This window comes from Canis lupus, chromosome 37 (assembly GCF_048164855.1).
Source record: "Canis lupus baileyi chromosome 37, mCanLup2.hap1, whole genome shotgun sequence".
NCBI lineage: Eukaryota > Metazoa > Chordata > Mammalia > Carnivora > Canidae > Canis > Canis lupus.
The window spans coordinates 18927638-18933610 of record NC_132874.1 but is presented as its reverse complement, the minus strand read 5'-3'; the positions used below and the strand labels follow the sequence as shown (position 1 = coordinate 18933610).

The window sequence follows — 5973 nt, the reverse complement described above, 5'->3', positions numbered from 1 at the left end:
GTCAGATTTTCTCTGTTCCAGCAAGGGTTAAGTGAACTCTTTCGTCTGTGGAAATAAGCAGCAAGTCTTGTCCTGTGGGGGCGGGGCAGGGCCCTTTAGATGGCTCGATTGAGGCTACTCACCCCTCTGGTCACCAAAGCATAGAAGGAAAAGAAACTTCCTGTGGGGAAAGAAATGGAAACTCCAATCATTTCCCTGAATGCTATTTGGATCCTTACAGATTGAGAGGGTTTCAGGCTGAGACAGTTCTACTGAGAGAAGGGATCTCCGGGTCCTTCCTGAGGCCACTGGCCACAAGGGAAGGGAAGGGGGAGTCTGGCCTGGTGACCTGGGCTCAAAAGGATGGCTTGGTTGTAATGAGGGAAAGATTGTTCTGAAGTAGTGTTGGGTGGGGACACCTATCTGCCCAGTGTGGGGTGCATGCCTGTAGGAGGGGGGTCCTCGGGAGCCCGAGCTGGTTTGGGTGTGTAGCTTCCTGTGCGGAAATACCCTTGGAAAGTGGGATTTTGCTGCCTTGAAGAAATGCTATGTCTTGAAACCCACAGTAGCACCAATGATTTCTTTGAATCAGACAAGATGAGTACTTAATTGTAGCTCTTGCGATCCTCACTGCCTGGCCGGGCAGCTAAATCTGGAGCAGCTGAGTTCTGGGGGTGGTGTGGTTTCCTTCAGACCCAAGGGCATTTGTCTCAGTTTTGCTTCATGCGACCAGAGGGCACTGGCTTTGGAGCACTGATAAGCACGTGGAGGGTGGGGGGCGTTTGGACAACGCTAAGACATTGGCCGGAAGCCACAAGTGGGAGACGTGGAACTTCCTGCTAATCTTGCACGTTGCAGCCTGAGCCGAATTCAATTTGAAAAATAAAAGGGATACTGCCTTCCTTGTGGTCTAAGCCGGTGGGGTGGCTCCGTCTGGTTATGTAAGAGTCTGGTGTCCTCTACAGTAACACGCAGGGCACAGCGTTCCTGCTTCCGTCTGTCCCCAGGCCCCCCGCCAGCCTACATCATTCTGCTGGCCTTCCATCACCCCAGGTGAGACCCGGCCTGGACTTCCCCACGTCTTTCTCCCCGGTCCTACCCTGTGCCCTGGAGGACACCACGAGGCCCAGCCCGGTGCTGCTAGAGGTGTAGGACCCCCATCCCTACTACACTCCATCCTTTTAACTTCTCTCTTCGTGGGTTGCTTGCTTTCCTCAAAACGACAGCTTGACCACTTCCCCCTTCACTCTGCAAATGGAAACCAACTGACAGAAACTTCTTTCACTTCCCCCGACCAAAGCTATTCCCTTAGCAACGTCTGGAATGATAATAGCTGAGCGAGCTTACAATGACCCAGCCTTGCCCTAAATGCTTCACCGGCCAACTCACTTCATCTACCATTTGGCCTTTTCCACTTTAACCAACAAACAGCAGGCACAGAGAGATTAAGTGACTGGACTGGACTAGTCATGGGCAGAACTGGGATACGATCTCGGGCAGACTGAATTCAGAGGGCCCAGCACCTGTTACGGTTCCTAGAACAGGTAAGCACAAGGGTGCTGCGTAAAGATGTGCTCAATGAGTATGGGCTGATGCATAAATGAATCTGTGAAAACAAAGAGGTTCAATCCGGTTCTAGACTGGGATGCCAATCTCAGTATCGAATACCAATATCAGTATCAAAACTCAGGATCAGACACACGGGGAAGATAGCAATGATTTTTGGGAGGTGGAGCTGGTGACACACAGTAAATTTATATTTTTTCTTTTTTTTTTTTTAAGATTTTATTTATTCATGATAGAGAGAGAGAGAGAGAGAGAGAGAGAGAGGCAGAGACACAGGAGGAGGGAGAAGCAGGCTCCATGCCCAGAGCCCGACACGGGACTCGATCCCGGGACTCCAGGATCGTGCTCTGGGCCAAAGGCAGGCGCTAAACCACTGAGCCACCCAGGGATCCCCTATTTTTTATTTTTCAAATGCAAAAATAACAATATCCCTAACTGAAGACTGCAGGAAAGAATCACAAAAGTATTAAGAAGAAAAAACAAAGCCTACTTGGAGCATCAGTGATATTTGTTCTCTTCTGAAATTCCGGTATTTTTGGAAAAAATAGTACTCTAGGCTTCTGTCACTTATATAACTTTGTGTGAATGAATTTGAGATCCTTTTTGAAACCAATTGGGATAAATGAGAAAGGTTAAGGGTGCCGACTGCTCATCTTTCTCTTTTCTTTAATCAACAGAAAACAGATGCAAGGAGCCCCAGTAGGGATTGAGGTATTGATTTTATTCCTGACAACAGTGCAAGTGCCCATGGACCCTTGAAGTGGCTGGCCCTGCAATGCCAGATTACAGAATGTACCTGGACCTTCTGAAGCCTCCAAACCAGACCTGTATGAGTGGACAGGAAGGCCTGGCCTGACTTACAGTGTCTGTCAAGGTTCTCCAGACCAACAGAGTCAATAGGATGTGTACATATTTATATAGAGAGATTTCTTATAAGGAGTTGGCTCATTCTATTATGGAAGCTGGCAAGTCCAAGATCTATAGGGTGGGCTGGCAGCCTGGAGACCTAGGGAAGAGCCAATGCTGCAATTCCAGTCTAAAGGCCATCTGCTGACAGAGTTCCTTCTGCGTGGGATGGTCAGTCTTTTTGTTCTAGGCAGGCTTTCCACTGATTAGATGAGGCCCACCCGTATTATGGTGGATAATCTGTTTTACTCATGGTCTCCTAATTTAAATGTTAATCTCATCCAATAGCACAATCACAGAAACATTCAGAATGATGTTTGACCAAATATCTGGGGACAGTGGCCCAGCCAAGTTGGCACAGAATCACACTCACCTAGGCTCAGGTATCAAAACTGGGGAATGATCCCCTTTCTCCGGCCAGAGGTCTAGGTGGCAGAGAAGACCCATGACATGTTGGCTGGAGGTGGAGAGCTCATTCTCTTTGAAGTTTGACATCATCAGAGGCTCAGACACAGTTGCTGAACACAGTGTACTTGGGAACTTGGTCTAACACGAGGCTGTCCCTGGCCCAGGAGGGTGAGACACTGAACTGTAGAATGCTGGCGCTGGAACAGGGCAGGAGTTTGTCTTCTCCCCAGGTTGACCCTCATCTGCTTATTTTTCAGGTGAGAGAATGAGGCCCATATGTTAATTATGTAATGCACTTCCCAACTCTCCTCTTGTCCCGACGAGGACTTTTCTTTCTCACGGGAATTGAGTTTGATTTGTCCCTAATGTTTTTGGAAATAACCTTTCAGGGTTTTCATAGGAATGATTAGGAGGAAGTAAGCTGGCGGTGTTGGTCTATGTGGTGAGTGTGAGGGGGATGTAGGGTGGGGTTGGGGGTAGGTTGTTAAGTGGGTACTGTTCCGTCAATAGAAGAAGAAATACACACCACAGGTGGAGGCAGTACGGCTGTCAGATGTGCTGCCGTGGTTGCTTGTCTGTGTCTGTCTGCCTGGCCACAGCATGCTCAGTTACCTGGTTAAATAAGATTTCTGGGTATGACTGTGAGGATGTTTCTGGAAGCGATCAGGACTGGAATCAGGGGCCTGAGAAAAGGAGATCACCCACCCCATCCAATCTGTGAGCACCCCAAGAGAACAAAAAAGGTGGAGAAAAGGAGGATTCAATCTGCTTGAGTGTTTGAGTTAGGACATCCATCTTCTTCTTCCCTTGGCCTGGGGCTTATCCCACTGGCCTTCCTGGTTCTACAGCTTGCAGACAGTAGTAAATCGTAGGGCTTCACAGCCTTCATAATCACAGGAGCTGATTCCTTAGAGTAAATATGTATGTGTCTATCTACGTCTCTTTCCGTGTACGTATGTATCTCTCTATCCATGTGTGTATGCATGTATCTATCCATTGTGTATGTCTATGTAATAATCTGTATTTATTCTATAAACATCTATATTTATTTCTCCAGACAACCCTGACTGCTACAGTGCCTTATTTGTTGTGCCTAGAATAATGCTCAGTATACATCCTCAGGATCGGGTCGCTTAAATGGAACGGCAGGCTCCAGGAGTCCTTGTTATTCCAGGGCTCATTATCTGACTTTCTGAAGTCATAGAGTTACACGAAAAAGCAAAAATAGGCACATCGTGAAAATATTAAGTAATGGATTGGCCACATGTAAAAATCTTCCTCGGCTCAAACACCTGTCCCGGGGACCAAATATCTCTGATTGGAGTCTGGTGCTGTAAACACTCCGCGATATTGTGCCAAAGCAAGAGGGCTGCGCAGGGACGGTGCAAACCTGGCAAGAGGTAGGGCTTTTCAGGCAGCTGATGAAAATGATGGTGGATCCCTGCTCAGCTCCATCAGCAGAGGAGGCTCTGGCAGCAGGAGACCAGTTAGGAATGAAGAAGAGAACGTTTATAAGCAAATCAGGATAGATTCTTCGAAGGGGGATGATTTAAACAACCACGGATTGAGAGGATCCCTTGGGAGAACTGATGTTGTCTGCAGATATTTTTGTAAAATCTTATTTCTTCTGATTGAAGCCTGTAATTGCTATATTACGCAATTGCAGATTTCAATCAGAAAAATGACCCCCCTCTGTAAAAGCCTGAGTTCTTTCTTATTCATTTTGAAAAGTACTTTATGGTTCAAATTATAATGGAAATGTTGTTAGATATTAAATAAGAAACACTTATTTAATTTTATTGTTCCAGATAAAATTTCAACCCAGACTTTTTTCCCCCGCATTGTTTCCATGATCCTTGGATAATGAGGACCGTTTTCCATATGCCGGGGTGGGAAAAGCCTCCCTAAGCAAGACACAAAATGACAAAGGAAAAGACTCATAACTGACCACTAAAAATTTGATAATTTTGCATGGCAGTCTGATAAAAAGCACACAACTCACTGGGTGCAAATCTGGGTAGCATTTATAGTTGCTAAAGGTCAGTAACTATGACATACAGAAGCACATTCAAATTGTGAAGAAAAAGAAAAGTAACTCAGTGGCAAAATTGGTAAAATTTGTGGCTGGTGAATTCACAGAAGAAAAAGGGGAACAAGGGTGGAAGAGTGGTTCACAAACCTGTGAAAAGGCGCTGACACTTAATCTGAGGAATGCAAAATAGAACTTCAAAACACCATTTCAACCCACAGCCTGCCAGAGACTGGAGATAACATCCAGTACCAGTTCAGGTACAAGTAAATGCACACTCGCGCACACATTTTCTCTCTCTCGGAGATACGGCTCAGCACAGCGTAGCCAAGTGAAAATGTGTGTGTCTTTGAACACAGCAATTCCACGTCCAGGGATAGAAACCTGCCCCACGGAAGTGTTCACACATGCTCACACAGAACCGCCTGCAAGTAGTTTGCTGAAGGATTGTCGTAGAAAAATTGGAAATATTGCCATTACTGTGAATAACAGCTAATCCTTACAGAAAGCCTTCTCTGGGTCAGAACTTGCCTAAGCACTTTACATAAATGAACTCACTTAATCCCCCGTGACAACCCTGTAAGTGCTTTTATTAGCCTCAATGTGCAGAGAAGGACACGAAACGGGGAAGAAGCGGTTTATTCCTGGCCTCGAGCTCGCGGGACGCAGAATTGCTGTGTGATGTGACCCCGGGCGGTCTGGCAAGGAGCCTGTGCTCCGCATCGCTTGCTGTACCGCCTGCATCCAGTATAGGAGAGCTTAAATAAATCGTAGAAAATCCTTACAAGCCATACCAAGACGTGTGTGTGTGTGTGTGTGTGTGTGTGTGTGTGTGTGTGTGTAAATGCACGGATGCGGGCAAACTGGAAGAAACACGCAGACTGTTATTAGCGGTTGCATCCACGAAGGGACATGTGGCTGGGGGTGGGGATGAGGGGTGCTCGTAAAAGGAGACTTTTCATTTCTAATCTATAAATCTTTGAATTGTGGATTTTCGAGGATATTATATTTATTACATGTATGATTTTAAAATGTCAAAGCCAAACACTAAGGGGCTGCAGGTACTTCTGACCTGGCCTATGAAT

The 5973-nt window shown here is 46.3% G+C and overlaps 1 long non-coding RNA gene across 1 annotated transcript; it reads left to right on the top strand.

Annotated features, from left to right (window-relative positions):
* Window positions 1-1010: 1010 nt before the first annotated feature.
* On the top strand, window positions 1011-5664 carry LOC140626020 (uncharacterized). Its single transcript, XR_012025256.1, has 3 exons — window positions 1011-1523; window positions 2223-3116; window positions 4668-5664. It is a non-coding gene; the product is annotated as an uncharacterized lncRNA (long non-coding RNA).
* The last annotated feature ends 309 nt before the right edge of the window (window positions 5665-5973 follow it).